This window comes from Tribolium castaneum, chromosome 11 (assembly GCF_031307605.1).
Source record: "Tribolium castaneum strain GA2 chromosome 11, icTriCast1.1, whole genome shotgun sequence".
Lineage (NCBI taxonomy): Eukaryota > Metazoa > Arthropoda > Insecta > Coleoptera > Tenebrionidae > Tribolium > Tribolium castaneum.
Genome location: NC_087404.1, coordinates 1,968,743 through 1,986,360, shown reverse-complemented (window position 1 = coordinate 1,986,360; position 17,618 = coordinate 1,968,743). Strand labels below are relative to the sequence as shown.

General features: G+C 31.6%; 2 long non-coding RNA genes across 2 annotated transcripts; both read right to left on the bottom strand.

The window, feature by feature from the left end:
- Positions 1-2,129: 2,129 nt before the first annotated feature.
- LOC135267335 (uncharacterized) lies at positions 2,130-4,928 on the bottom strand. Its single transcript, XR_010335773.1, has 3 exons — positions 3,264-4,928; positions 2,678-3,213; positions 2,130-2,486 (listed from the first exon to the last, which is right to left on the bottom strand). It is a non-coding gene; the product is annotated as an uncharacterized LOC135267335 (long non-coding RNA).
- A 106-nt stretch (positions 4,929-5,034) lies between these two features.
- Positions 5,035-6,791, bottom strand: LOC135267336 (uncharacterized). Its single transcript, XR_010335774.1, has 3 exons — positions 6,435-6,791; positions 5,533-5,621; positions 5,035-5,273 (listed from the first exon to the last, which is right to left on the bottom strand). It is a non-coding gene; the product is annotated as an uncharacterized LOC135267336 (long non-coding RNA).
- Positions 6,792-17,618: the final 10,827 nt, after the last annotated feature.

Here is a 17,618-nt window from a genome sequence, read left to right as displayed (position 1 = left end):
AGAAAATTTGAATATTAAAATATCGTTATTTGTTAAGTCAACATTTCATTCAAATTTATTTGTTGCCACCAAGTGGAAACTAAATCATTTCGTATAAAAAGAAGATGTTAACGTTTTTTTCAATTTTTTTCATTAGTATTTAATATTTGCTAAAAGTAGCTCCAAATTTTGTTAAAAAGCATAATAGGATAAACCATTTACCAGGATGACAATAAAACGCATTTTTTTATTTATCAATCCAAAGGGATGTATTCTAAAGTGTTTCTAAATTTCTGTTAAGTAAACACCTAATATAACAATAATAAACAATAAATTCAATTTTAGAATGTTAATAAATATCAAAAAAATAATTTTGCATCTTGCTAAATTGTTTATTCAATTTTGACAATCATTATATCAATTGGTGTTGGGATTTTAAACCATCTATTGCATCGTTGGTACACATAGACTGATCTACGGAATCAACTTTCCTGTGTATATAATTTAATTCACTTTTAAAGCATTTATGCACAAGTAGAGATCCACCCATATACACATTTTGAGGTATTTTTGCGAAATTCGAGATCCACACGGTGTTGCCATTTTCAGATCTCGATTTGGTCTTTTGTGCCTCTTAAGTTTTATACAAAAACGATCGTACAAAAACGATCGACGCGACCCCTAGGGTATCAAACTCAGAACTACAAATGATATACATCTAGGTGTAAATGCGGAAAATGAGATCCGGCTAATATTCCGTCTCCTGCACCTCTGGACCCCGTAGATGCCGAAAAACTGGTCTGTTCGTTCCGAGATCCGCCCTCCGGATCTCAAGATCTCGGATTCCGCATGTATGTACAAAAAGTGATCTCGAATTCCGCAAATGTACATCTATATATATATATATATATATATATATATATATATATATATATATATATATATATATATATATATATATAATAGACGTATTAACCGCCTTTACCAAGCCCAAAAAGACATATTCTCCGGTGGATACCAAACCCGACACCTACTTACGAAGCCCGACTTCGGGCAAACGCGCATCGCTAACTAAATACATCCCAACATAAATTCAAGCAATAGGTTTAATGAGCACAAGTCCCCCGGACTCGAAAAAAAATCTATTTTTTCCAGTTTTTTGCACAAGCATTATAATATTATTTTAATTATTTTTATATTTAATATACAGAGTGAGTTTAAAGTAAGGCACAAAATTCTTAATTCTTTTATTTTTCAAAAATAAAAAAAATGCAAAAACAGGTAACTTAGTATTATAATTGAGCCCAAATTTGACCTAACTGGATTAGTCATGGCGGCCAATATGGCGGCGCTATTACGTCATTATAGTTTTTTTTTAATGAAACGATATCATTTTTTTAGTATAATTGGAAGATTTACTAATAGGTCTTTACAATTGTGCTACTTATTTTACTTATAGGTGAGCCGACCGCGAAACAATTTTTTTTTAATTTTTATAATAAAATTAATATTTTTGATAAGAATTACGAATTTCATGCGTTACTTTAAACTCACTCGATGTAATTATAGTTAGCTGTCTAATTAAACTTAATGAATTCTTAATTATATTCTATTTACATTATGAGACTATTGGTAAGTAACTTATAAATTAATTTAGAATTATTTGTTGAAATAAATTCTTTTTTAGAAAGCAACAAAACTTCAGGCCTTTATATAAAAGCTGTAAAATCACTGTAAATTTATTATGTAGGCAGTAAATGACAACATCATCCACGAGTGATTCCCGGACAGAAGATTCCACAAGAAATGACGACTGGCTCTTCTCAGAGCCACTAATTTTTTCAGCAAATAAAAAATATTCTCACAATGCTCACACTTTAAAATAAATAAAGAGATAACCGTTAGTCATTTAACTTAAAAAAAAAACTCATTTACCACTATAAAATAAAGGTGAAACAAGATGATAAAACAGTCTTAGTGGTAATTATCAATAAATTAATCACATTTTTTACATTTCATTTTATTATTTTGTTTTATAATTACCGAAAAGGTTGAATAATATACCATAAAAACAGTAAACGGATTGAATTAAAACATTTATTAAGAAAAATAAAAAATTCAAACAACAAAAACTAAATTGCAGTACAAAACTCAAAGTACAAATTATTGGTTAAATACAAATAATAGAGAAAATGCAAACCACAAACATAAAACAGCAATTCAAATTCAAACATACAATATGAAAAAAATACAGACAATTCAAACAACTATCACAAAATAACAGTTTAAAACTCAAAGAACAAATTATTGATTACGGTATGTGTTGTACACTAATGTTTTCACTAGCACCCAATTTACACACCCAAGAATATCATTGTGTTGAGAGATAAGTTCCTCGCATTCATGTTTCTTCGGAGCAACTTTCTTTAGAATGTGACCACGAAAATGATGCAGCACGATCCTTTTTTCTTTTTCTGACCATCGATGTCGCACAGAGTTTGAAGATTCTACATAACAAATATCATTAACATACAGTGTAATCTTTTTCAACCCCAAACACATAAAATATGATTAGCGTAAGTGTAACTATCATCACCTTCGAACTGAAATTTCGTGTTAAAATAATCATATTTTTTGTTTGTGCGAGTATAAAAATGTCCAAATGGTATTTAATTAAAGTTAAATGATTAGGACATACCACTTTTCTTTCCAAGAGGCTTATTCTTTCCTCCTGCATTCTTTCTATTGTTATTAGTGTCTACTTCCATTTCTGAATTATTTTCTTTTTTTATAAAACAAACACCATAAACGTAAAACTTATTGTATATATTATAATTACCTTTTTTCTTTCCAATACTTTTATTCGTATTTTCTGTTTTCTTTGAATTCCCATTAACATCTTCTACTTCTGCATCTGCTTCCTGTTCCATGTTGCTATTACATACTTCCTCTTCTAGATTTAATTGTTCTGTGACTGTGTTTGTATTATTTTCTGCATTTTCGTTTTTCTTTTCTTCTTTATTTTGTAATGGAGCATTTGCCGCTTTTCTAAGAACTTTTTCTGCAAGTGGTATTGCTTCATCTGTTTCACTTTCTGATTCCGAACTGTAGTAGATATCTCGCTCTAATTCAATCTCATTTAGACTTTTTCCTTTAAACTGTTCGCCTTTTCCTTTTTCTAATAACAAAAGAATCTTAGCCACTTTGGCCGTCTGGTAAATATCTTGCGGTAATCTACATAAATATGTAAAGTGAAATAAAAATATTCAAAAATAAAATATTACCGATAGAATTCTGCATGTGTTTTTTTAGTATGACCCATAAATGTAGCAACCTGTTCCATTTCATTGTCTTCCATACTCATTAGTTGTAAAGTCGTAGCAATATGTTTTCTAAATCTGGTAGATGTTAAAAGATTAGGATTTTTTGCTCCACAACTAGAAGCAAGTTTTCTCATTACGTTGCTTCCATTCATCCATCTGTCTTGAGATCCAGGATTTGCAAATAGGAAAGGATTTGATGTTGGCACAATAGATGTTTCGGTTCTGATTTTAATTAGACAATCTATAATTTTTTGTAGTTTTATGGAAAATAAAATTGGAACTGGTTTAGAGCCTTTACCACCAGTGACCACTCTTTTAAATCGTTTACTTAAAATTTGTTCCACCGATGTGAGAGAACGCATAAATGCTTGTTCACCTTCAATAACCGAGTTCTTGTCAGCCGAAATGTATGTTGCCAATTTTAAATACTGAACATCGCCAACACGTTTTCGATTGAACATTATTGTTAAAGCCAAAACACATTGTGCTAAAGTTTTATAATTTTGTCGCATATTTGTTTTTCCCTCATTTATCAAGTTATTATATGCTTTGTCCGCCTGTTCACTAATAAACGTTTGTAACGTTAAAATGTCGCTTGTTAGAGGTAGTTCTGTTGGTTTTTCCCAATGTTTTTCTTTTAAGTTTTTCAAAGCCAAACTTGAAAGCTCATTACACCAATGACCACTTATTAGTTTTTTCAGTTCCTTGATTTCTGTTTTCTTTTCTCTATCATCTTCCCATCTTAAGTTCGGCAAATGTCTCTTTTCAATGACAACTTTTAAGGCTACGTCACATAAGATTTTCAAATTAGTGCCCATATGCAACGCAAGCGAGGGTGCCTTGAACATTTTTGTTTCGGCATTGTAGCCACTTATTTCTTTAGCTGCCGATACCAAATGCCTAAAATTTTCAGGCTTTAAAGCGTCAAAAAGAGTACAAATTGTTCTGTCCATTAATTTTAAAGCAATCAATAATCTGGCCATTTCTCTTATCTTATTTGAAACAACGGTAGCAATTTGTTGTCTTTTGTGTTTATTTAATAGCGTTTCTCCATACAAACAAATTATTGAATCATTTTTCGCTACTGCACTAATCTCGTCTGGACGCATTATTCCAAAAACTTCCTTTTTCAGACGAGATTTTTTCAAAAATTCATCATTTTTTACGACAAGTAATGATGCAAAAGTTTGAGATCTGGCTAGACAATTATTTCCAGGCGTTGCTTCGTCTGGAGGGCGTTTTTTACAACCTTTGACATGCTTATACAAAAGTTTCTTACTAAAGTAACCTAAGCAATATGTGCAAACAAAATACTCAACATCTGGGTTTTTTGAGGTTCTGACAGGATTCAAAATCCCTTTTTCATTCTTTAGATGAAAGTATCCTTGCTTTCTTAATGACTCAATTAGAGCTAAACGTTCTTTGCTCCGAGGTTTATGACTTTCAAGGAGCTGCACTTCTTTACTCTTTTTGTGGTGTCGAAGTAGATGGCGTGTAAAATGGGTGCTAACATCATTAAAACAAATAGGACATATTGTTGGCCTTTCCCTAGCAGATTGCTTCTTAATATAATCTTGGTTTGGCTTTTGAATACGGGTAAGAGAATCATTAAGAGCATGTGGCTCGGTTTCGTTACAAGGATTTTGTTCAAGTGGTCTGCACGTATCTTTTGAACACTGAATATAATGGAAATTAAACACTATTTAAAATAATTAATTCAACCTACACCAGGTAACGAAGTAGGATCTATTTTAATTCGATCTTGAGATGTGGTAATCTAAAAGTAAGTTTCAAAGTCATAATGACGAAATAAACCACAATCTAATAATTATTTACCTGCTTTAGATATGGAATATCAGGAGAAGGCTGGGCAGAATCTGAATTTGACCAATTAAAATTAGTAGTTGGATGTTTATCAGGAGGTACATATTCACTACCAGAGCTCGCAAAATCTTGAAAACTGCTTGTGCTCTTAAAAAAAAACATTTAATTTTTCCTTCAACAAAATTTCAATTTACTGGCAACGATTAAATCTATTTTTTTTAGAAAAACTTTTCAATTTTTAGGTAATGTTTAATTAATAATAATTATTTAAAAATATTACAGAAAAAATAAAAAATAATTTAAGCATCACGTATTTAATAGAAAAAGCTAATTTTTGAGTAATTTTTAAATTAAACAAGATTATAAGTTTGAAAAAACTGCCTATAATTGTTCCAAAAAAACTTACACTTCTTGATTCTGAAGAAGGTGGTCTGGAGTATGTAGACCTTTGACGTTTAGGTAAATGAGTAACTTCACCCACGTCTGTCACATGTGCTGCAACAATTTTACGTTATCCAGCGTTGGGCAAAAGTATGAAACCAAGCGTTTTGTGCCTAAACTATGTACTCGACGAAAGAACCAATTACTGCATTACCAACTACTTTAAAAATGTGATTATTTTTCAAGAATAAATTTTTTTGAAGCTATTTTAGTTTTCGAATTATTGAAAAAAATGTTTTTTGTCAAATCGCACCCTGCTACGGTGATTTTTTTGGTAAAAGGTTATGCTCCAAAAATAACTTCTAATTTAAGAAAATTAATTTTAAACCAGTATTTTTTCTTAAATAAATTATTAAATTTGCCTTCCAAATTCGTACCGAAGCTTCGAATTTGGCCGAAGTGGTTGTATCCCTAGATGTTTATGTTTGCGAAAATTTTGGCGAATCAAATTAGTGGATTAAAATCATCAATGGATACAACCACTTCGACCAAATTAGAATAATATTTGGAATGATTTCAGGCCGGAAGTTCTATAATTTATTAAAAAAAACATTGATTTAAAATTATTTTTATTAAAACAGAAGTTATTTTTAGAACATTAGCTTTTACCAAACAAATCGCCGTGGTAGGGTGCCATTTAAAAAAAAATTTTTTTTGAATAACTCCAAAACTAAAAGGAATTTCGAAAAAAATTATTCTAGAAAAATGATCACATTTTTAAAGCAGTTGATGATGTACTAAGTAGCTTTTGCGTAAAATACATAGTTTAGGCACAAAACGCTTGGTTCCAGACTTGCCCAACGCTGTATATTAATAATTATTTATCTAAACTTTGGCGTAAAAATGGTAATAAAGATGCATAATTACCTGTTTCATTTTGAGCAGCTAAACTTATGAGAAATTTAGTTCTGTCCATTCTGGTAGTACAAACCAACACACTACACTAAGTAAACTCTCAAATATGTTAAAAAAAGTGCATAATATTTTCTAGAAACCAGATAAGTGCAGCCCTATTGAAGATTTGGATATTTGTTATTTTATTGAAAGGAACTGCGTACTAGGTAAATATTGACAACACTGTCGGGCTTCGTATAATGCGCAAAACCTCCTCAGAATATACAAACGGGACTCATATAGTAAGTAATACATAGTGGGCTTTGTGAAAGCTGAGAAATATGTTTTCAACTGTATATTGAAAAAACTTACCACTCTGCGGTTGCGCATAATAGTTTTTAATTATAGAATGCTTTCGTGCAGAATATACAGCTCTAAGTACAAAGGAAAGCCCGGGCTTCTTAGTGTCTATAGAACATACAGGGCTTGATAAAGATAGCTGGGTATATATATATATATATATAGAGTTTATTTTCGTTATTTTTTTTTGTTTGAAGCATAATGTATTAATAATATAATATATTATTTATTATATTTATTATATATATATATATAAAATATTATGTTTCAAACAAAAAAAATAATAACGAAAATAAACTCTTCAAAACCTATATAATTATTTTTAAGAAACTCAGTTCATTATTTTTTATTTACGAAGGTTCAAATTCAGGAAAACTAGATTATCCACAATATCACAAGATAGTCTGGTTTTCTTGTCATTAAGAATTTGGCCACTTTTTGAAAACACTCTTTCAGAGGGAACTGAGGTGGCCGGTTCGATAAATATTTTTTTGCAATGTAGGATAATGTGGGAAATTTTTCTCTGTTACTTTGCCACCATTTGTGAGGGATACTATGTAGGGCCAAAAGTGGCATTTCTTCGTATAGTTTGCATTGCACATTCAATTCTTTATTGATATCACGATGGGCAGTGTTATTTACACTTAAAACTTTGTTATCAAAACTTCTCCAGAAACTGTCTTCAGGAACAATTTGACCTTTGGTTTCACTTGTAGAGTTTTTTATTGGAAAAGTATTCGGGCGCTGATCACAGTCATCACACATGAAACGAAGTCGAATTGTTTCATTTCTTAAATAATTTTTAATATTTAAAACAATGTCTAGTCCAAAAAAAGCAATGTGCCTAAACCTAAGGTCTAAATAAGTCTGTATTCCGTAATATATATTGTGTTCATAACCCCCCATGCGATTATTGATGAAAGTTGTAAGTGTTTTCTTAAAATTCTCTATACATTTATTACCTTTGGGGTCAACAGCATTTATTTTGTATATTAAGCACTTTGTAATTGGAATTACTTTAGACCCAGAAGTGAAAAATTCACTAGACATTTCTTTAGTCGAATGGTCTTAATACATCTATTAGTAGGGAAATTCATTCATATTCGCAAAAAACAAGAATAGGAACCGTTTTTTTTTATTCAAAATTAATTATATGAATATCACATAATCAGAATCTTATCACAAATTTCATTATCACAACCAAAGTCACAAGATGGTCACAACTATGATACTGTCATAAGTCATATTGGTCACAAAATAAATTGATTGCTGTCGGCTGACACTGTCAAGACTTAAGGTTATTATTGCCAACCGCGATTAAACAAACTACCGATGGCTGTAAATATGCATATATTTTATAACAGATATTTACATAGTTATGTATAGATATTGTTCCAGCATAAAAGTCGCAGAACTTGAAAGCAAAATAAGATTTTATTAAAACTACAAAGTCAATACGATGTATTCGATACAAGAGCTAATATCGTATATATCGATGTAACAAATGTATCGTTTGAATCGATACGATACGAATCGAATAGCCCACCTCTACACAGTAGTACTGAAGGTATGCGTAGTCATAATTTAAGTACAGTATGCTCAATGCTCATCCCTCCTAACAATTTGTATTTTTCTCAGACGTTAGTGACACTAACTTGGAATGAGTTTTTCTCATTTTTAATATAATTGCTGTAAGGTAATTAGTATTGTTCACAGCCCACGTAAACAATTTCTCCTCCAACGAAATTACTTCATTTGTGTTTTACAAGAACAGTAGCTCTTAGAAATTGTCACGTGCATTTTGCCACATGCTGGGAATGTTAAAAAGCTCGGTTTTGGACAGTGTTAAAATTATACCATCCAACAAACTTACTTAAGTAAAACTCGATTGAAAGTTTACGAATGCCTCTACTGAAAAGATCTTTTACTATGTAGTACTCCTACTTCTTGTCAGATATACCACAATTTTAGATAAAAAGAATTAAATCGCGCGTCCTGGCGTTCACTACGTCACCCGTCTGGAGCCAACCTCATTCATTTAAAGCTTGTATCGTGTTGCAGCAGCTGTGGGTAAAAAGCTGTCAAGCTATGGGACAAGGAGGGACTGGTCTTTTAATAATAATTATTATTATATGGTCTTTATCTTATAAGTATATGTACAGGCGAAGCCTAGCCAACTATGCTATTCAACTTACTTAGTACATATAAAATTAATCAAAATTCATATACGAGAAAAAAAAACAATAACAGTGAAGAGCGAAAGAGAGAGTACATTATCAAAAATAATAAAGATATTTTAACACTAATAATTTTGTTGTACAGCGGAATAGAAATTTTTTAGAAAAGCACGAAATTTGCTCACGAAAACGACTTAACTGCTTTTGGCAGATTATTATAAAGAGTGACGACAGGGCTGTATGGAATCTTGGTAAGGTCAAAAGCGTAGAGTAAATTTAAGGGTTTCACATGAACACTCTTTCTGAACACAAGTTTTTCCCTTAAGTATTTAGGAGATGACGTCAGTAAAACTTTGTGAGTAAATACCGAACTATGATATTTAAATAAATAGGTCATTTTCAGCCAGCTAAGATCATTTATTTTATTTGATATTCTATCATATTTACGAATACAAAATTGTAAATACAAATCTACAAAATGTATTTTGGATTTTTTGGAGATGGCTACAATTATAAATATCTAGACATTGAAAATACAGAGTTAAACAATAATTTAAAATAGAAAGTACAAAAGTTTCAACAAGTTTTTTTCGTTGTTTAAAATTAATTATATTTATATCATGCGTTCATTAATAAAAAAACTCGCAGCATGCGTTGAATTTTTTACGTATTTCTTAGCTAGTGCCTAAGGCTAGTACACAATTTTGGCTTTGTATTGTTGGTTGCCTATCAAACCAAAATTCATAACCTGACACTTTTTTCGTTTCCGCCAGTTTCCATCAAAACGAGCTTGGTTTTTGTGTGATTTTCTGTGGTTGTTGCTTCTGTTTTCCGAACATGAAAACAGTATTTTTCAATACTAAATTTCGTGTTTTCTTGATTTGTAATCATGGTGTATACCAGTGAACAAAAAGCCTTTTTGTTGGAAAGTTATTTCCGAAACGGGGAGAAAGTGAACGGTGTTTGGAAATATTCAATTCAACCGTGCCTGGAGGAGTTTCGAGAAGCTTTTCCTGAGGATGTTATCGTCTATGAAGAATTTAAAAACACTCTTCACCGAAATGTGAACTTGTTTCGTGGTACTGCGTCCACCTCGCGTAAAGAAGGTAGTGGAAGACCAACTGAGCGAACAGAAGAAGTTATTCATGCTACACAAGAAATTTTGGAGCAAGACGCAAAAACTTCGATTAGACATCTGTCTCAACAAGTTGAACTTTCTGTTGGTATTTGCCATAAACTTTTACGAAAAGATTTACATGTGTACCCATATCGTGTTCAATCTGTGCAAGAGTTACAACCTGTGGATTTTCCTAGGAGATTACAGTATTGTCAGTGGTTTTTGGATAACACTGCAAACAACAATGAACTTTTGGAAAAAACTTTCTTTACGGACGAAGCATGGTTTCACCTGTCTGGCTACACGAATTCACAAAACATGAGAATTTGGGCAACACAACATCCTCATGAAGTTGTGGAAGAACCTCTTCATCCAGAAAAAATAGGTGTTTGGGCAGCTATCAGCAAAAGAAGAATTGTCGGTCCAATTTTCTTTCAAGGTTGAGTGTTTTTTTGTAATGTTAGGGTTAAAACTACAGTTTGATGTACTTTTCAGGAACATTAACTGCAGTACGTTATCGCGAAGAAATTCTTACGCCTTTTATCAAAGAACTTCACGATGATGAATTACGAGAAGGTTTGCTTCAACAAGATGATGCAACAGCGGATTGCACAGCAGAAACTTTAGACTTTCTGAGAACGTTTTTTGATGACAGAATAATTAGCAGGAATACAGCAAATGATTATCCCCCAAGATCATGTGATTTAACGCCTTGCGACTTTTATCTTTGGCCACGCATTAAAAATTCAATTTTTGTTACACCAATTCTAACTATTGATGAATTAAGACGACGCATTCAACAAAAAATTGATGAAATTAACGAAAATCCACTTGAACTGGGTAATGTGTTAAACAGTGTTCGAAGGCGTTGTGTTATGTGTGTTGAGCAACAAGGAAGACATTTCCAACAGTTTTTATAGTTAATAAATAAATATTTTTATGAAAATGTGTATTTTTTTAATTGGCAAAAAGTAAGGTTATGAAATAGACATACAAAACAATTGTTTTTTAATTTCAAAGCGCTCTAGAGTTTTTTTTTAAATGAACGCTTGATATTTGAATAGCGTAATCTAAGAGACGAAGTTTTTCGCACTAAAAGTGCAGTGTTTTTCACAAATCTAATTTCTTCATAAAGGATCACACCTAAACATTTGATTTCACTAAGCATATTTATTATATATTTAACGTTTGGTTATTTATTTTAACTTTAAATGTATTTTTAACTAGTTGTAACTCTTTTTTTGGGGGCAAAACATATAACTTTGCATTTGCTTGGATTTAGTTTAAGGTTGTCCTTTGCTAAATCTGAAAATTAACTGTAAATCGGAATTTAAGTTATTGCAGCATTGTTTATGTTTGATAATTTAAAAGATATAGAAACTTGGGTATCATCTGCAAAACCAGTTACTCTTGAATATTTTGCAACCGTAAAAATATCAAAGGTATAAGTAAAAATAATAAAGGGCCTAACACAGAGCCTTGTGGCACTCCACTTGATACCACTTTACTGTTAGACAAAACATTGTTTAATTTCATTTTTTGATTGCGATTTGCTAAATAGGACTTAAAGTATTTGAGTGTAACATCATCGAACCCACAAAAAGACAATTTAGCTCATAACAATGATCTATAGTGTCGAATGCCTTGGAAAAATCTAAAAAATCTAATAAAACAAGAGCAGTGCATCTTCCTACATCTTTTTCTATTACGATGTTGTCTACAAGGTCTAATAAAACCGTTGACTTACCTTGATTGTTTTGAAGACCAGACTGATTTATCGAAATAATTTCATTTTCGGTTATATACGAACACATTTGTTTTGCATTACATTTTTCTAATATTTTTGCCAAAGTTGGTATGATGCTAATAGGTCTCAAGTATGAAGGTATGAAAACGCTGTAGGGTTTTTTACAAGTGAAGTTTTCCAAACCGAAGGAAAATACCCCACTTCTAAACAACAATTTATTTATTAAATGTGTAACATGTGATGCTAACGCTGGCAAGCAAAGTTGTGACATTCTAGCATTAATATTGTCACTTCCGGACTCACAATGTTTTAACTTATTAATAATATTCACAACTTCATCGATAGTAAATGAAACAAAAAACATTACGACCCTGGCTTTCGGATTCTATTAAATTTCATATGTAATTTAATAGAATCCGAAAGCCAGGGTCGTAATGTTTGGTAAATCTACTTGATTTGTATAATAAAGTTAATGTAAGAAAATGTCTTAAAAGTTTCTGTATGTTTTTATTTGTGGGCAAAGTTTTGGCACATCAATTTTGATACTACAAAAAACTGCTTGGTGGTCGGACATAAAATCAGTGTTTAATGTGCCTGAATTAAGTGTGAGATCTGGCTTATTTATAAAAATTGGATTCAATAATTTTTGGCTAGATGAAGTTATTCTTGTGGGATCGTCGATTAGTTGTAAAAAGTCATACGACATCATACATTTGGCAACAGCGTTGACATAAAGTTGATCAGTATTAAAATTACCTAATGATACTATAACATCGTAACGCGGGGTAACTACTGACGTAACCTGTTTGTTTAAATTATCCGTTGGATTTATCTTGGCAAGAACATTTGAAAGTACGGCGTTGCTGACAATTCGGTGTAGATCCATTGTGTTTAATAACAATATCAGATGTAGTTTTGTTTATCAGAAACAACTTGCGTTTTTACCAACTCACTGAAAGATAACGGCGCATTCTCCTTGAAAGAACCAGGCTGTTTTTCATATTTTTTTAAAACAGTTTTCTGTAACTGAACCAAATCATCCAAATTCGACACGGTTTTCTTCAAAAGTTCCATTTTCCTTTTAAGACATTCATTTTCCTTACGCAACAGTTCGTAGTCCAAAGGATTTACATTTCCAGCATTAGAATTTGGAGTCGGATTCTTCTTTTGAACGTGTTTAGAGCACTCAGCACATTTTGGCACTCTAGGGTCCCCAAGTTTCACATTTCTTGTAAAACACCCTCTGTAAAATGCAGATCCACATGTTACACAAACTACTACTTTTAACTTTGCTGTTTTGCAACACTTCAGAAATAAATCGCCAGCACCATCGCCAGGGTCTTCATCGCCCGCTATTTTTTTCAGGCGAAGTATTCGTATAATTACGACCAAACTTTACTTAGGTAAGTTCGTTTGATACTCTAGCTTCGCCTTCAAAATCATTTACTATTTGGACTTTTAAAGATGGTTGAAACCATTTCAAAGAAGTTTTGTTATTAATTGTACAAAACTTAAATAGTTAAATTAAATAAAAGCTATCCTACTATTTGGACGAACCAGCTGTATTTCACATAGCATCTATCTAGGCCCGATTCTTTTAAAACAGTTTTAAACTGCAGTCTGCACTAAAGTTTATAAACAAGATATCTTGTAAGTGATTTACAGCTTGTTACATGAGGGCGGTTTGTTTAGTCAGCGTTCCTCTCGTACTGAGCAGGATTACCATCGCAACGACGAGTCATCTGTAGGGTAAAACTAACCTATCTCACGACGGTCTAAACCCAGCTCACGTTCCCTATTATCGGGTGAAAAATACGCGCACTGAAAGTACCCTCCAATTTAGTCGAATTTCTGGTTGTACAGTTTACAAAACCAAACTGATCTTTTGGAGCTAACGTGGTAGAATTGCCGCCTTAATTGTGAGTAGGTATAGAACGGTTGAATATTGAATATATGGGCCTTATCTACGCACTGAAATACAAAATATATTAATTTGGTAAATTTAAGTATAATATATCTTAACCCCCTAACGCAAAGAGGTAAATTTTGTGTATGTTATCCTTATTTCCATTTCTGTGTGTACTTTCACACATAAATCCATATCCATTTGACTTTATTTATATATATTTTTTTAACTTTATAGGTGCTTTTGATAAGAAAAGGGTGGTAAAAACATTTTTTTAAGTAAGTAAGTAAGTAAGTAAGTAAATACTAATTCCCTAATAATGAATTCAATAAAAGTAATATAAGGGCCTTATGTACGCATTGAAATACACAATGTACTTAAATGTAGTAAAGTTAATTTTTTTATTTTTTACGTCTTTACCCTTAACTCACCCCTTAATGCAAAGAGGTGGATATTGTTTACATAATCTTTGTTTTTATTTCAGTGGAAGAAGTGCAAGTAGCACGCAAAAACCTATGTCGATCTGACTTTCTTTGTAGAATTTTTTTTGTCATTTTTGGGGGTGTTTTTTTAAGGAATTGCTGTTTGTCTTTTATAATATTTTTTTTCCTATTCTAAACCACTTGACAATCGATTCGAAGACACTTATCGAAATGTAAAAACCTGTTTTTACAAAAGCTAAATAGTCACACCCAAAGAGCGAAATCCAAAAAATTAATATAGGGGCTTTATGTACGCATTGATATACACAATATACCTAAATGGGATAAATTTTGTTTATTTTTTATTTTTACGTTTTTACCCTTAACTCACCTCTTAATGCAAAGGGGTGGATTTTATTTATATAATTTTTGTTTTCATTTTGGTGGGTACTTGCACGCAAAAACTCATATCGATCTGACTTTATTTGTAGATTTTCTTTATTTAGTCAAATTTTAGGCGTAGTTTTTTTAAAGCAAGGATGGTTATTTTTTATGGTAATAATTTTTTTCTCATTGTGTATCGCCACTTAACTATTGATTCGAAGACAATAATAGCAATCATTATTTTTTACGTTTTTACCTTTAACTCGCCCCTTAATGCAAAGGGGGCAGATTTTTTTGAATAATTTTAATTTTTATTTCAGTGGGTATTTGCACACAAAAACCTTAATCGATCTGACTTTATTTGTAAATTTTCTTTTTTTTTTGTAAATTTTAGGGGTGATTTTGAGAAGGAAAGGGTAGTTAGTTCTTTATGGTAATATTTTTTTCATTGTAAACCAATTGACTGTAGATTCGAAGACAAATATAGAAATCAAGAATCATTTTAGACAAACGCAAAAAACTCACCCTCTAATGGTGACAATTTATAAAAGGAATATAGGGGCCTTATGTACGCATTGAAATACACAATATACCTAAATGTGATAAATTTTCAATTTTTTGTATTATTTCAGTTTTGACCCTTACCTCTCCCTCTAATGAAAAGGGGTGGATTTTGTTTAAATAATTTTTATTTTTATTGTATTGGATACTTGCACGCAGAAACCCATATCGATCTGACTTTATTTGTAATTTTTTTTATTTAGTCAATTTTAGGAGTAGTTTTTTTAAGACAGGGGTGGTTATTTTTTTATGGTAATAATTTTCATCTCATTGTGTATCACCACTTAGCTATTGATTGGAAGACAATAATAGCAATCAAAAAATGTTTTTTACAAAAGCTAATAACTCACCCCCTAAGGGTGAAATATAAAAAAATAACATAGGGGCTTTATCTACGCACTCAAAAACAAATTTAAATTTGGTTAATATTTGTTTTTTTTTATTTCTTACGTTTTTACCCTTAACTCACACCCAAATACAAAGGGGTGGTTTTTGTTAAAATATTTTTTATTAATATTTTAGGGGCTACCTATATTCAAAAAACCGTATTGATTAGGGTTTATTTGTAGATTTTCGTTTAGTAACACACCCCCTAAGGTTGAAATATAAAAAATAATATAGGGGCCTTATATACGCACTAAAATACACAACATTTTTAAATTTGGTTAAATTTTGTTTTTTTTTATCTTCTACGTTTTTACCCTTAACTCACCCCCATATACAAAAGGGTGAATTTTGTTAAAATATTTTTTATTTATATTTTAGGAGCTACCTATATGCAAAAAACCGTATCCATTAGTCTTTATTTGTAGATTTTCGTTTTTTTTTTTGTCAATTTTAGGGTTGTTCTTCGAGTAGAAGGGGTGGTCATTCCGCATTTGTAAAAATTGTTTTTTTTCTTAGGCGCATGTCTATCGATTTGGTTAAAAAAACTTTAAAAATTTAATCAATATTTCGAAAATAATTTTATCGTTGAGAAAATTTTGAATTTAGTGATTGTTAAAATTTTTTGTTTTTTGCTATTTTTAAGGGGGTTGTAGGGGGTGAAGAAGGTTTTGGTGTTGATTTTTAAATTTTCCAGGTCAAAATATATAAAGTATATACGCGCCTTAGGCGCGCATGAAACATTTTTTCTACAGCTCAAGGTCTCGCCTAGCGGGTATAATAAAAATACGCGCCCTGAAAGTACCGCCGCCAATTTTTGTCGATTTTCTGGTTGTTTAGTTTTTAAAACCAAACTGATCTTTTGGAGCTAACGTAATAGAATTTGAGCCAAATTGATTATATCAGGCTTAACACGGTGTAAGTTGTTATGTATGATATGGATTATATTAAAAACACTTGTCACAATTAAAAACGTATCATTTATTAAATTGTTTTAACATATGTTTTTCAATTTAGTAAATATTAAAGGTTTTATAAAGAATCTTCGTCATCGTCACTTGAGATTTGTAAGTGTGTTGTCGTTTGTTTAATATTAAGTCCAGACATACTAGGCTTCTCCATGGTGGATACTCGCCGCCTTAATTGTGAGTCGGTATAGAACGGTTGAATACTTGTTATAATTGGAAGAGGATTGCCGAGAAAATTGTCTTCAAATTCTGGAAGTGTATTCCAGTCGAAATCATCATTCCATTCGTCGTAGATTTGTGGAATAATAGGTTGCAGTGGTTCACCTGGGTTATGTTGCATAGTGAGTGGCCGTGTATTATTTACTACAACATTCCGAAATACGACATTTCTGGTAAACGTCCTTTCATTGCGATAGTTATATTTTCCTTGTTGAGGTCCGTTTGTTATATACATTTTAAAATTTTCTCCTAACCCCTCGACTTATAGCTACATACAATTGGCCATGCACAAAACATGGCCCATCCAGGTATATGCTTACTTTGTCAAACGTTTGTCCTTGTGATTTATTTATAGTTATGGCGAATGCAAGTTTCACAGGAAATTGTTTTCTAATCATAGGCCGAGGTAAGCCAGTTCCTTCGCTAGCTTTAGTTTTAACTTTTGGTAGGGTAATGACATTTCCTGTTTCTTTTCAGGAAATAACTTTGGCTGTTAAAACATATTCACCCATTTCTATAATTCTCAATCTTGTCCTATTACACAAACCCACTTCTAGGTTTATATTACGTAACAACATTACGACAGCACCTCTCTTTAGATATAATTCAAACGGCGGCAAACACACAGTTTCTACAGCATTCAGAAAGTCATCGGGTACTAAAAAATTGTCTTCCGGATTTGCGTCGTAAATATCCTGAATGTAATACGTTTTAAGTTGTTTAGTACAACTGTCTAATATCTTGGCGTTAATATCTGATACTTTTTTTGATATAAGATAGCACGATAAGCAATTCGGTTGTCGTCGATTTCAGTTACATCTATGTCTTCAAAAACGTGTCTTAATAACTCATCTAAACTATTGACTAAATACTGATTGGGAATCTCTATTAAGTCGTCCGGCACACTATAATGCACTTCCGGTATGGTGGCTTATGTTACTTTGCCTTCTCCTATCCTTAGTAAGAAATCGG